The following is a 15039-nucleotide window of genomic DNA, read 5'->3' as shown; positions in this document are numbered from 1 at the left end:
GTATGATAAAAACTGATGAAACTGAAGTTTATACACACATACACATATATAGTATTATTTATTTTTTAAGAGGTCCTCAATCCCAAGATTATTTCTAAGCACCATATAATTATAGAATAAGCATTTGTTTTCATTCCATGAATTATTCATTTCCAACTTCTACCCAACTCTCACAGAGAACAAATTTAAATGCCAGGAGGAGTGATACAACCAGCACCTATAACCATCTTATATCATCTTAGGTGGCCCATTGTTTATTTATTTTAATTTTTATTAGTGAGACATCATGAGGTACAGTTGTAGACTTACAAACTTTTGTGCTTGGGTTTCAAAAAAATATGGAACGCTTCATGAATTTGCGTGTCATCCTTGCACAGGGGCCATGCTAATCTCCTCTGTATCATTCCAATTTTAGTATATGTGCTGCAGAAGCGAGCACATAGGCGGCCCATTATTAACCAAAGGAAAGAGCATAACTCCGGGGAAATTGCATGTTTTCTGCTAGTTAAGGAATTAGTTATCTGCCTATACCTTGTTGCACAAATCATTTGCTGTGGATCACCATGGATTAGTCCATTAAAGCCATGGCAAGACACTTGTGACAAAAGTCAGATGCTCTGTTAAAAACTGTAAGGGCATAGGAGAGAAATTCAGTCTTACATGGCAGGGCTATCTACTGAAAACTGGATCATTCACAAGCATAAATGTACAAGAAAATTCTTGAACAGAGGCATCAAAGAACCTGAGGCTGAGACTAGAATTGATGAGAGGAATGTATGTGCCTATCTAGTGAGACAAAACACTAAACAAACATGTTAATACCACAGAAGGCTCTTTACTCTGCTCCCAGCTAGTTCTGTAATGAATCAGGAAATCTAGCCATCATGTATGGGGTTGAAGACTGGTTTAGACTGTGTGTAAAGATACAAAAATTGCAGAGAGTTCTATTTGCTGCACACCCACCACTGGTCAGGTAGCACTACCAGGTTGATGCCCACAAACCTCAAGTCCTAAAAAAATTAAGTGGCTAGAACCTTCTATAGTTTACAGAAAAGGAAACTGAGGCTGAGAAATACTAATTGTCCAAAGAAGAGACCATATTGGAAATCTGAACAATACTCAAGTCAACAAAGCAGTCAATTAAAAATACCTAAGTGATTCTACTGTGGCTTTTAATCTGTTAACAGCAAAAAAAATTAATTAACTAATCAATCTAATTTGAAACCTAAGTCACAAATTGTAGCCTTTATACTTTTCTTTCACTCTAATTGTCTTTGACCTTTCTACTCTCTGCTACCTGCCACCACCATGTTTGGCCAAAGCTCATCTCTTATCTATTTTACTAGTTCAAGAGACTATGTTCCAATAAGGTTAAAAAAAAATTCTGCAATACTAATTTAAGGGGATATTTCAAACAATGGGTGATTGACTTGGAAATTCAACGGTGAGTTTCTTTGGGTAATCTCTTATTATCTAGAAATTATTCTTGTGTTAATGGAAGTGGAAAATTAATATGTCGCTTAGCACCTTCACATGATTTTACTATTCATAAAATTGTGCAAGTATTAGTTAATCAATCCAAATAAAAGTTCCACAATACATAAAAGGTCAGATTTGTGTTCAGAAAACATTTAGGGAGCGGGCAAGTTGTGGTTTCAAATTTTGAAGCAATTAACATCACAGGCATTACAAAATACACCTTTAGACTTACAAATGGTCCATCTCAAGTTCTGATAAATAGAAGGCTTTATGTTTTTCCATATTATAACTAGAATTTCCCAGCTGTTCTATGAGTATAACTCACCTTAAGTCTCCTGGCATGCCATTCCCCCACCCCCAGACTCCTTTTGGGTCATGAGAGAGACAACCCCATTTAGACCCTTAAGTATGGCCCAGGAGCCTGGTCCCAATCTAGTCTTTAAGTATAAAAAGGTGGAATTAGTGATTTGGTTTTTTTTGCGGGTGAGGGGCGGGGCACATAGCACTGATTAGGACTTGCTCCTAGCTCTGTACTCAGGAATCACTCCTGGTGGGCTTGGGGGAACATGTGGAATATTAGGAGTCGAACCCATGTTGTCCGCATGCAAGGCAATTGTCCTACCCACTGGCTGTACCATTGCTCTGGCCTTAGAATTAGGGATTTTAAAGCTGGTCCTAAATTAGACCACACAGTTATCTTTGGAACCAGCTTTGAAAATCTGGTTAAAAAACCAGTGCCTCACTTCTATTGTTTGATTTTATTTTTAGAAAACCAAAATTACTTAGCACTTACTTTCTACTGAGAAGATGGTCTGATGATTTTGAAAACAGAAAACAGGAGTCTGAAGAGCCAGAAAGACAGCAAAATGAGTAGGGCAGTTGTCTTGCACAGGGCCAACCAAAGTTTGATCCTTGGCACCCTGTATGGTCTCCTGAGCCCTGCCAGGGGGGATCTTTGGACAAAGTCAAGAGTAATCCTTGAGCACCCCTGGGTGTGGTTCCCTAAACAATAACAACAAAAGAAACTGTAAATCAGGATTTGCAACAACTAGAAGTCACAAAAAGCCATAATGACCCATCCCTGCACAAGTCCTCAGCAAAATGATAAAGAATATTGGAATCAGGCATAGGTACACAGAGAGATGATTTTAGATTTATATTAAGATCCTAGTTGGTTAGCTGGCAATCTGTGGCTCTATCTGTGTGTGTATATGTGTGTGTGTGTGTGTGTGTGTGTGTGTATGCGCATGCTCACTAGTCACAATGTGTGTGTGTATCCACTCACTATTCATTCTGATCTCTACCTGTTTCTTCACTTGGGGTATCTGTGTCTAGGGTCGACCCTATCAAAGTATGAAATAATAATGTGTCTGGAGCAATGATCTCCAAATACTACATACAGAGGGTCCGATGGGCCAAGATGCAGCATATGAATTTTGCAGGACATGATTGCACCCATGAATAACTCATAAGGAATGAAGGCCAACCTTACCTTTTCCCACCACTGCTGGGTGAAAGCCATGTGAATAGTTGCACCATTTGGCATTGATATTTATTGATATTTATTTGTACCCATCCTGAAACACTAAAATGTACAAGGTATCATAATACAAAATAATGAAAATAGGTTCCTAATGAACCAGTGGGTATTTATTTGTACCATCCTGAAACACTAAAATGTACAAGGTATCGTAATACAAAATAATGAAAATAGGTTCCTAATAAACCAGTGAGATACCCTGGAGTTCTCTGAGGTGATGCCTAGAGAAATGCCCAGAGCGGTACCCAGTTGCGCCACCTCCCAATAGGAAACAGAGGTGACCGTCGCCAGGAGAGCCTGTTTCCAGCCCAAATCATCCACGGAGCACATGGCTCCTCTTCAGGACCTCGAGCCCCTCGATGAGTTGTAGTACAATTGGAAATGTATTAACCACCACTGAATGGGCACTGGTGGAGGGATGGGTATTCAATCATTGTATAACTGAAACCCAAGCACAAAAATTTGTAAGTCTACAATTGTACCTCATGGTGTTTCACTAATAAAATTTAAAAAAGAAAAAGAAAAGAAAATGTATTGAAAGCATTCGAGTACTTGGAAATCCAACAATTTAGAAAAAACTTGGGAAGGAAAATGATTGGAAGGTTGTCTTGCTAACACTAAGACTATCTCCCTTGCTCCACACAAACATTGTACTCAATTTTTGGATTCCCAGTCAGAGACCGTTGTGTTTATATTTATATTTACATCCCAGCCATGGTGACGGGCAGAAGGAACACAGACATCTTTGACTGAAATGATGGTTTTGGAGGTTCCACTCTCATGCCACATCTTAAGTTTCCAAGAATTTGGTGATGATAGGCAAGCACTCACTTCTATGTCTGAAGAATCATCAAATGAACAAAGACTCAGAACCAGGAATACAATTTCCAAACCATCACACTAAGGAAATAGTACATACTTTTTTTTCAAAGGAAACAGTAAAGAAAATGGTACATAAAAAATACACTGCAGGGGCTGGAGTGACAGCACAGTGGATAGGGTGTTTGCCTTGCATGTGGCCAACCCGGGTTCGATTCCCAGCATCCCATATGGTCCTCCGAGCACCGCCAGGAGTAATTCCTGAGTGCATGAGTCAGGAGTAATCCTTGAGCATCGCGGATTAATTCCTGAATGCATGAGCCCTGAGCATTGCTGGGTGTGACCCAAAAAGCAAAAAAAACCAAAAAAAAACAAAAAAAACAACAACAAAAAACACTGCAGTACACAAAGGCTCCTGCAGTACCTACTGATACTCCAGCAAACATAGTAAATGATCATCTGAGAGAAGGACCTGCAAGTGGTACAAGAATGTCCAACTATGTGAAGTGTTTGTAATAGGCTAAGAGAAACAAGGACAAAAGTATGAAAGTCTGATTGCATGCACACACAATTTGAGTTTTGGCCTCATTCAGTGTTGCTCAGGAGCTGATGCTGTGCCAGGGATCGAACCCTGGCCCCTGCTAGCAAACCAGGTACCCAATCTCACTGAGCTATCTCCCCAACTCCGTTGTTGTTCAGAATCACATAAGAGGGGTCGAGAGACAGCTCAGAGGTCAAGGTTGGGTGCAACACATGCCTAAGGATCAGAGTTTGATCCTCAGGACCCCTTGGCATCTTAGCACTGCTGGATCAGTCTTGCTGGCTCCCTGTACCACTGACTCAGCTCTTATGGTCACTGGTGTCACTGGGTCTGGGCTGCATAACCTTTCTGGACTCTGAGCATTGAACTACCTAAAACTGATTGGCCAATTGTCACCAACAGTGATCCTGGTCAGTGGGCCACTGCTTGAGAAATGCCTCGTAGGAAAAATAGACATATTCTTAGGCACCAAAGTCTTTAGGAATTATATTAAGATTCTAATTGCTGCTGTTTCTTCCTTTTCAGTGGCATGAAATAACATTCTTTTATATTCTCAATAATATAGCCATATAATTTTAAAATAAAAAGAAACTGAATGAAGATGTGATGTGAATTCGTTTTACTTTTAAACTAAAATTGATTTTTGGTTCATGTAGCTTAGGGCTGATTATTTTATGAGTGCTGATTTTCATCATATCAACAGCAAAGAATTCAGAGGTTGATTTATTGGATTTTAAACAGGTAGAGAGCAAAATAGAAACATTAGGGAGAAAGGGTCATTTTTATTATATTCGAAGTCTCAAAATACATTTTAGAATTAGGATTTTCTGATTTTCTGAATCGAAATCTGAACACATTTTTTATAAAGGATTTATTTTGATCTTTAAAGTCTGAATTTCAAAACAAGATAAATATTGAGATTTGATTGTTTCCTTATTTTAATAATTGAAAGAAAAATCAATATTCAAAAAAATAAGCACAGGTATTGGAGCAATAGTACAGTGATAAAAGAGCTGGCTTTGCACAGGGTCAAACCTAGTTTGATCCCTGGCACTACATGTGTCCCTTGGGTCCCCGAGCACAGACAGCTCCCCAAAACCTAAATCATTAATAAGCACAAATATATGGCACAATTCTAAAATTATGCTAGTATTCCAAGCACAGCAAGCCAGTGTTTTCATCAATGTACTTCTAATTCACTGATTTCTGTATACCAAGTGGGAATTCATTTTCTGACTTATTTTTTATTTTTTGAAGGAAGGGATCAAGTAAATGTTTTTACTTTTTCCCCCTTGGATTTTGGAAAACAGTCTGTTGACTCCATGCCTGGATCTCTCACAGCTTTGAAACCAAGTACAGATTGTTGAAGTTTAAATGTCCTGCATCTTGACATTTTTTTCCCCACTTGTAACACTGAGATAATATATAAGAACTAGACTCTTTTGGAAATTGTGAGGATTAAATATCCATGTAAAGTCCATGAACACCATGAAAGCACCAACAGGAGATTATGCTCTTCTTGTTGCTAGGAATAAAACTTGCTCACAAATTAGAAAGTGGCTTTTTTACTATGAAGATTTCCAAAAATTAAAAATAGGATCTCTCGAGCTAAATACAATATTTTTTTAAAGCTTTTTAAAAAATGACCACTTTTTAATCTTTGAATAATGGTGATGAAGGAACTGTATTTTCTAAACAATTTACCAGGCTCGTGGTACAAACATTTCCAAATGATTTATCTAGGAAGGATTTGGGTGAAAATCAGGGCTCAAAATTCAAAAGGTTCTAGGAGTTAGGTAGGAGAATAAAAGGAGCTAGACATAATTGAACTTAAATAAACAAAACCACAGAGGCCAAACAGAATACACTGAAGGGTCCAACTGGGCATGGCTCAATTTGGGACTTGGGAAAGAAATGATCCCAGTCACCCAGGCTATTTTCAGTGACGGTGCTTTCAGAGTGTTTAAATCAAAATTAAAAAAACCACCCATAATAATAAAGTATATGAAGCCATTTCAAATAGCCACTGATTTGCTTTCCCTCCTTTTAATTGAGAAATGACTGATATCTATCACTATATAAGCTGAAGCATTGACTCCATAATCTGATTTATGGACACTGTAACATAGTACAGTCCATCTTCATAGTGATACAAGAAAACCAAGAGTCAATAAACATTCATGGAACTCTCTGGATTTTACTCACCTGAGGCCTTCTATCTATCCCACCTGTTAGGTATCCTGAGCTCTCTTTGAGATGACTGTACAAACTACAAGTATTGAATAAACCGAGCTCTGAGTCCCCTTGCATCAGAGATCTCTGACCACTGGGAACTGTCCCTCTCAGTTGAAAGGCTGAACTTATCTCAATAGTATTTGAAAGAGTAATGGAAAGTTTGTACCTTTTGACCAGCTTACTCCCATTGCTTCTCCTACCCCTCTAATAGTGGATCACAAGTCTGATACCATTTTGCTTTTTAGTCAAGAAAAAGATCCTGGCAACAAGAAAAATACTCCCACCTGAATCTGGATAACTCTACATGGCTGCCTGTACACACAGCAGTGGAAACCAAGCCATGAGCAAGATGCCGTATTTGCTGTTGCTGTTTGGGGTGCTATTCCTGGTGGTGCCAGGGATGGAACTAGGGTTGGCTGCATGTAAGGCAAGTACCTTACCCCCACGCAGTAGCTGTCCCACGTGAAGCACAAGTTCACATGCTAGCTTTGCATGGAAATATCCGCAAGCCCCCTCCCAACCTTCCTAATTCCATCTTTCCAAGTTTTGTACTTAGCCTACAGAAGTGGTGCTGCAGGCTGTCCACTAGTGACAATGAACTTGATGACAAAAAGGTGTCAGGAAGACTCTCAGAGTACCAGTCCCAAGTGGCCTGAGCTCTCTTGTGAAAGGGGACTCAGAGCTCAAGTTGCCCTTGCTAGATATGTTATTAGAACATATCTCAGTGGAATTTTGTATAAATCTCTGTCTCTCTCTCTCTCAGTACTCACAGGTAGGCAATTTATTCTTCAAAGACCCCTGAGTCATTAGAAACACCTGATCAGAACAATTTTTATGTGTGTTATTTTGGGGCCACACCAGCTGTACTCAGGACTGACTCCTGTCTCTGCACTCAGGAATCACTCCTGGCTCAGGAATCATATGGCTGGTGGGACTAGAACCAGGGTCTGCCTTGTGCAAGGCAAATGCCAGACCCGCTGTGCAATCTCTCAGGTCCTGATCAGAACTATTTATAAATGTTTTCTTCTAAACTAGACCCCTCTGAAGAGCTTTACAAATGAAATCAGTCCGGGCTTTTTGTTTCAAAGAAACTCAAGTTATGCAATAAATCAAATCCATACAGTTAAGAGTTCCTACTGGTAGAGAGAAGTTCTTTCTTTGATTTGTTGTTTTTAGTTTTTAAATGTTTTAATGAGGTGTATGCCTGTACCTTAACAACACTGAAAGCATGAGATCCAAACTCCAACCACCAAACTTAAAATTGTGCCAGTGCAGGGGGGTTGGGGGAGGGAACCTAGGAACACTGGTGGTGGGAAGTTGACACCGGTGATGGGATGGGTGCTAGAATATTGTACATTTGAAACTCAACTCTGAATAACTTAGTAAATCACACTGCCTTAATGAATATGTAATTAAAATAAAACATTTTAGATCAGAGTATGACTTGAGATACACTAATTCCTTCAAAAATGAACATTTTTACTGCTGGCAAATTTTAACAATCAATGAACTGATCACAGCTGCTCAATAAGCAGCTCAATAAGCAGCTGCTCAATAAGCAGCTGCTCAAATAGAATCATCCCAAGTTCTGAGAAAACCTGTCAGTGCTTTTCGACCTTTTAACACTTGTGACCCAGCATCAGCAAGACTGTAGGAATGACCTCCTGGAATTCCTCTACAGAAGAAGTCCTGAACACTGAAGTTGCCCAGGCACAAAGCACATTCTGATGCAAACAGGAGGTGTTAACCTTCCCTCAGAGTGAACTGCATCAGGGAAGGAAGCTGCCACAATTAACCTTCAACTCAACACAAATGCAGCAGGAATCAGATATGCCTGCCTTTGTTTGCTCAACTTCCAGTGACTTGGCTGCGGAGCACCGATGCTGTGCTTTTTTTGTTGTTGTTACTGAGTTGTGATTATTTATTGTTCTTAATATACAATTTCCAAACCCAGAGGAAACAAGAACTAGAGAGAACTTGAAGTAAAACAGTTGTGACTTTTTCACAAACCTATTTCTCAGCCTTCACGACTCAGCATGATACAGAGTTGCTTTCAGTGCAAATTTTTTGTGTTATTTTGATCTTTGGATATAAGTCTTTGCAGCTACTTTATGCATCATCACCACAACCTGAAATTTCAAAAGTCCTTCAACGGCACATAAACTGTGGTCACCCAGGGAAACAGTATTCAGCACTAAAAAGAACGGAAGCACTTATACAGTCTAGAGGGTGTCAAATGCATTATGTTAAGTATGCCGGAATGGCTACATTAAGTGTCTCATCCATCATAGGCCCACACTTAACATCTTACTCAATAGCGAAAAGTGGAAAGCCGGGGCCAGAGCTATAGCACAGTGGGTAGGGCGTTTGCCTTGCATGCGGCTGACCTGGGTTCGATCCCTGGCATCCCATATGGTCCCCCAAGCACCGCCAGGAATAATTCCTGAGTGCAGAGCCAGGAATAACCCCTGTGCATCGCTGAGTGTGAGCCAAAAAGCAAAAAAAAAAACAAAACAAAACAAAAAAAAAACTGGAAAGCTGTTCCTTCAAGAGAAGTCGGAGGGGGGGGGGGGGACGGGGGGAGGGGGGAGGGTGGCGGGAAACCTGGATCAGAAGCCACAGAGGGAACAAGTGGAACAGAGAGCAGAAAACCCAGCACAAGGCTCCCATAACTCATCACAGCTACTACAGCACCAAGTTGCCAGGTCCTGGCCATGAATGGTGCTGCAGGGACCTTCCCATCAGCGTGATCCACAGGGACACAGGGACAAGGACGGGTAGCCTTGTGCTCTAGGATGACACACCTGTGTTCCACCCCAAGGAGGCCCTGCACCACCGCACTCGAATAAGCCCCTTAGGAGCTAAACTGAGCCTCCACTAAATCCTTTCCCACATATCTGAGCCTGCTGTGGGATTTTTTTAAACTGCTATTAGCAGTGACTAAAACTTCTAATCCCCTGCTATGCCTTTATTATTAACACATACAATTACCATGCTGTGGCATTAAGGAGCTGTAAAGAGCCTTATCTTCTTTCTACATCGCACCATGTTTAAAAGGGAAGATTTTCCCAGGAACACTATTTTGGGTCTTTCTTCTGACTGGTGTTTGGCGGGGGGGGGTGTTGGGGGGGTGTTTTGTTTTGTTACTGTAAATGACTTCAGATCTAAGGTTAATTGATAGCTCTTAGAGGCTGTGCGAAGCTGCAAAGTAGCTGGAATGAATCCATTAGGAACGCGACTAACTTCGGAGAGCGAGTCATCTTTCCTGGTTACTGAAGACAGGGCAGCCAAATTTGCAGTCTGTTGGCATGAACGGCAGGAGCCGTGCTGGGGGTTCATGTGGTGGTAGGTAGGCTGCAGAACGGACCTCAGGAGCCTCCACGGTGATAATTCAATCAGCTAAGTGGCTCTTGCCTTAATCAAACTTAGGAAAAAAAATCGGCCCCGGCGCAGCTCAGACTCTGGCTCAGCGTAGACAAAGCAAAGGCAAACACCCACCACCCTGACACCTACACGTCTGGAAGGCAAAGCTCAAAGCATTCGGCTCCTCATGAGTAACTTCTTTCGGGGGGCTGATGGAGGGGCACACCCCGTGGTGCTCAGGGCTTCCTCCTGGCTCTGAGATCAGGCATCATGCCTGGCAGTGCTCCGAGAACATACGCAGTACCGAGGAACGAAGCAGGACTGGCTACGATCCCTGTTCTGTCCCCCCAGCACCTACATAATTTTCTTCCTTTTATTCAAAAAGATGTGACACTGGTCTGCAAGACTGTAAATACTGATCTGTTTTAGGGATACGAGGTTACCACCCCATACCCACCGCGAAGTGGCCCAATCCCTTGACCCCTCCGCCTCTCTCCCCTGTTGGAAACCTCAGTTCCCTACGGGTTCTTTCTGGATACTGTCTGTTCCCTCACTTGGATTCCTCATATATCTCATGGGTGGAACCACCTGGGATTCGTCTTCTTCCTCCTCCTGACTTATTCTGTTGCCCTATCCACATTGTACCAAAGGGAAGTCTTCATCTTGTCTTGTTGCTGTGTCCATGGGCCATGCAGTTCTTTGTTGACTCAGCTGTTGTTGGGGTTCCATCCCGGCGCCATGCATCAACCACTGAACTGCGGATTCTGCGTGGAAAGACAGGCTGACTAATGGCACCTGACTGGGCTGCTCACACAGTACCAGGCCAGTGGCCCTGCTGTTTGCTGAGGCCCAGGAATGCCAAGCAGGACTTCAGTTGTTGACAATTCCTGATATAGCTTTGAACTGATTGCTGAATGCCAACTTGGGCACACGCTCTATCTAGAGAAAGGCCGAGAGCCCCATGTTTTATTTAACACTTCAGAAAGGATACTAAGAATAGTTCTAAAGCCCTTACTTTTTTTTTTAATCCCCCAAGAGGATTGAATTTACTCCAACAAGAAAAAGAAAAAAAAAAAAACACTTCCATCTAGTTTCTTTCTGAAAGTGAGACAAATGGCTACTTGTAAGTTTACATCTTTAGACATATGAAGAGGTTTTGTTTTGAAACTTAAAAACATTCACATCGGAGCTGGAGCGATAGCACAGTGGGGAGGGCATTTGCCTTGCACGTGGCTGACCTGGGTTCGATTCCCAGCATCCCATATGGTCCCCCCAAAACCGCCAGGAGTGATTCCTGAGTGCATGAGCCAGGAGTGACCCAAAAAGCAAAAAAATAAATAAACAAATTCACATGTATTCTTCGACTCGGTTCAACGCAAACATTATTAGAATGGCAGTCTCATCCAGTATACTGTTCAGGTGACAAGGATGGAAAAAAATGAAGAACTCAAGAAATCTCGACCGAGAAAGGCAGCATGGCTGGGAAAAGGCTGAGCTTGAAAGCCAGGCACTAGGGATGCAGATTAAACTCTACTGGAAGCTATGTCAAGTTGGCAAGTCACTCAGCCACTGTCATTTCAAATGGAGATATCATGATGTCCTTAATGAGATAACACGCTGAAATGCCCAGTGCAGTGCGTGGCACCTCATCAGCACTCAAGACAAGCGAACAAAACAGACATCTGAACAGAACATGGCCAACAGGGATTTGAGTCCTCATCTATGTCCAGCCTGTTGGAGGCTTTTCCACTTCTCCATGATTGCTTCTGTTCATTAGGCTGAGGTCAACATGACCACTCAACGTGCCTAACAAAACGGTTTAGAAATTCTAAAACTAGATGATGAAATGTGAATTCTCTAGAGGAAGAACTAGGATAACACACATGATCAAAATTTGCTTCTCCGTTGGATTTGACTCTGACTTGAAGAGTCAGAGAATGATTAACCCATAAACGATCTGGTTCCTTTTACCATTATTCTGAGGGCATGCAGAATTAGCCATTCTGCCAGTTTACTTTCCACTGATTAGCAAAGGATTAAAGACAAACAAATTCGAGTTGGTTTTCAGATGCACAAAATTAAAGATTGAGAAAACTTGGTATTTTCAAAGCATGCAGCAGTGGAGGATTTCTTTTTAAGTTTAATTGTTCTTTCCAAAACTTTTAAACATTCAGTGAAATAATCTCAATTTGCTTTGCTTTGTTCTTTGCTTTCAAATACTGTAAATGGCTGGATTCCAGATAGAGCAGTTATCCTCAAATGCCTTCCAATGAGGCCTGCCAGAATCTGTGGTTCAGAAGTAATTTAAAAGCAGAAATGTGTAACAAATGAGACCTAATGGAAAACATTGGATGCTTCATAGTTAGGAGATCACTTTTTTTGTTTGCAACGAAAAACAGATAGTATGTACAAGCAGATGCATATGAACACATATACACAAACAGCCATGTAAGCAAGACAGAAAACAAATTCACATGTGTTTTGTTTTCTCTGCATTGTAGACAGTAATTGACAAGTCAAAAATATACATTGTTCTGATTCATAATGAAAAAAGAACTCAAGGCAAAGCACAGCCATTAACAAAACTCAGAAATAACACTTAAAACAGAATACTTAGGATAATGAACCTTTATCTTGTGGATTTTGGGGGGAGGTGAAAAGGTTCAGTGTTTTTAAGTCCCTTTTTAATAGGAGACAGATTTTTTCCCCATGTAATGAAACAACTTTAATACTGACTTTTCAATGAGAAAAACTGCCCACATAATTAGTGAGATTTCTAACACTAGATATACAAACAGAAGAGTTGATGGTAGTGGTAGGCTAGGTCAAAATGAAATGTGTTACATTTAAAACACATGCTAGATTTCAATGACATTATGAAGAAAATTACATAGGATTTTTAAAAATTTTTATTTGGATCTTTTAAATAATAGTATTTTTGATATATTAGTAGTTTAAATACATTAAAATTAAGTTGTTTTTTAATGTAATTAAATTCTTTAATGTAAAAATTAATTTTTAATGATTTTAAAGGTAAAGGTAAAGGCCCTCCCGTTGATCATCGATTTGCTCGAGCGGGCCCAGTAACATCTCCATTGGAGACTTTTGTTGTTACTGTGTTTGGCATATCGAATACTCTCGGTAGCTTGCCGGGCTGTAATTAAATTCTTTAATGTAAAAATTAATTTTTAAATGCTTTTAATGTAATAAAATTCTTTAATGTAAAAATTAAAATTTTAATGTAATTTAAATTTAATGTAATTAAATTAAATTCTGTTTTTAAATATAATTAAAATTCATTAAAATTGACCCCCACCTAAAACCAGAAAATTAAAGAAAGATTGCTGTGATGTTTGCACCACGAGTCACATATTTCTATGAAGCAGAAGTGATATAGATAATAACAGAAATTTGGTAAAGTGATAAAGGAGCACTAATGAGAGTTTGGTCTCTGATTAAAGATGCAGGGTTTGACATGTAGCGTGGGTGTGGGGAGAAGGAGCTGGGACCATGGAGAATATAGAAGAGGTTCCCAAACTTATTTGACCTACTGCCTCCAGTTTGGGAAAAAATATTCAGTAGTGCCAATTCCCTTCCCTCCTCCGTTTTCACAGGCTTTGGCCCTCTGCCTGAGATCTTTCCTGTGTCCCCAGGGAGCCTGTATCACCCATCTGGGAAACATGCTAGAGGCCGAGTCAAGCAGAGTCTGGACGGCAGAGAGTGGCTAGTGGGGTCAAGTAAGGAAAAGACCAGAGAGATGGTTTAGTATGTAGGGAATTTGCTTCTCATCTGGCTGACCTGGGCTTGATCCCCATATCAACATCTAAGCACTGCCAGGTATGATCCCTCTGCGCAGAACCAGAATTAAGCCCTGAACACTGCTGGTTGTGGCCCAAATAAAATAAAATCAAAATGAGAAAAAGGCTGTAAATACATATTTAAGTTAGAACACAGAAAAAAGGTAAAAGGAAAAAAAAAACTATGTTTCTGCTTTCAATATATATTTTACTACAAATTTCCAAATTTCTCAGCATTGCTTTCCAACTAGCATTTTTGTTTAATTAAGCCCACCATCTTCTTCAAATCCCCTCTAACTTTTCTGTCACCTCATACCTTCACTCTTCTCTGGTAGCCTCACTTTTATTGTCAATGTCTGCTATTTTAATTTTGTTTTGGCTATTAGTTCTATTTCCTTGTATCACACACTGACGCAATCACCCAATATTTGTCTTTCTCCTTCTGATTCATTTCACCTTGCATAATGCCTCTAGTGCCTCCCATTTCGCTGAAAATGGCGAAAGTCATCTTTTCATAGCCAAATAGTATTCCATTGTGCATATAGAGCAGGCCACATGTCTTCTTTAAACAGTCATTTGCCAATGGAAACCTTGCTTTTTCCATAGCTTTGCCACTGTCAATAATGCTGAAGTACATTTGGGTTCATAAAAGTTTCAGTTAATGATTTCCTATTCTTTGGACAGCTAGCCAAATATGGGATTCTAGTTCATATTATAGGTCTTTGTTGTTTAACTAATAAAGTTTCAAACTTTTGTCCAAAATAGCTGTAGGGATTTACATTCTCACAGCGGGTAGGGCATTTGCCTTGCACACGGCCGACCTGGGCTCGATTCCTCCATCCCTCTCAGAGAGCCTGGCAAGCTATCGAGAGTATCTCGCCCGCACAGCAAAGCATGGCAAGCTCCCAGTGACATATTCAATATGCCAAACACAGTAACAACAAGTCTCACAAGGGAGACATTACTGGGCCCGCTGGAGCAAATCGATGAATAACGGGAGGACAGTGCTACAGTGCTACCAACAATGTGGAAGTGTTACTTTTCCTCCACATACTTAACATCACTTGTTATTATTCATAATGATGCAATCCATAATGATCCACTGTCACAGGTGTTAGGTAGTATCTCTTTGAGGGTTTGATTTACGTTTTCCTAATAAATAATAATGAACATTTTTCGCATAGCTGTTGACCATCTGTTTGCCCTCTTTAGAAAAGTGTCTACTCAAGTCCACTATATATTTTTTAATTGGTATTCCTAAGTTT

General features: G+C 40.4%; 1 protein-coding gene and 1 non-coding gene across 2 annotated transcripts in view; both read right to left on the bottom strand.

The window, feature by feature from the left end:
• NR3C2 (nuclear receptor subfamily 3 group C member 2) overlaps positions 1–15039 on the bottom strand; it is a 329385-nt gene that overhangs the window by 215794 nt on the left and 98552 nt on the right. The gene's annotated exons all lie outside the window — the stretch shown is intronic.
• Positions 333–439, bottom strand: LOC130028487 (U6 spliceosomal RNA). Its single transcript, XR_008793212.1, has one exon. It is a non-coding gene; the product is annotated as a U6 spliceosomal RNA (small nuclear RNA).

Source organism: Sorex fumeus, unplaced genomic scaffold, assembly GCF_029834395.1.
Source record: "Sorex fumeus unplaced genomic scaffold, SorFum_2.1 ptg000039l, whole genome shotgun sequence".
Lineage (NCBI taxonomy): Eukaryota > Metazoa > Chordata > Mammalia > Eulipotyphla > Soricidae > Sorex > Sorex fumeus.
This window is presented reverse-complemented; position numbering and strand designations above follow the sequence as displayed.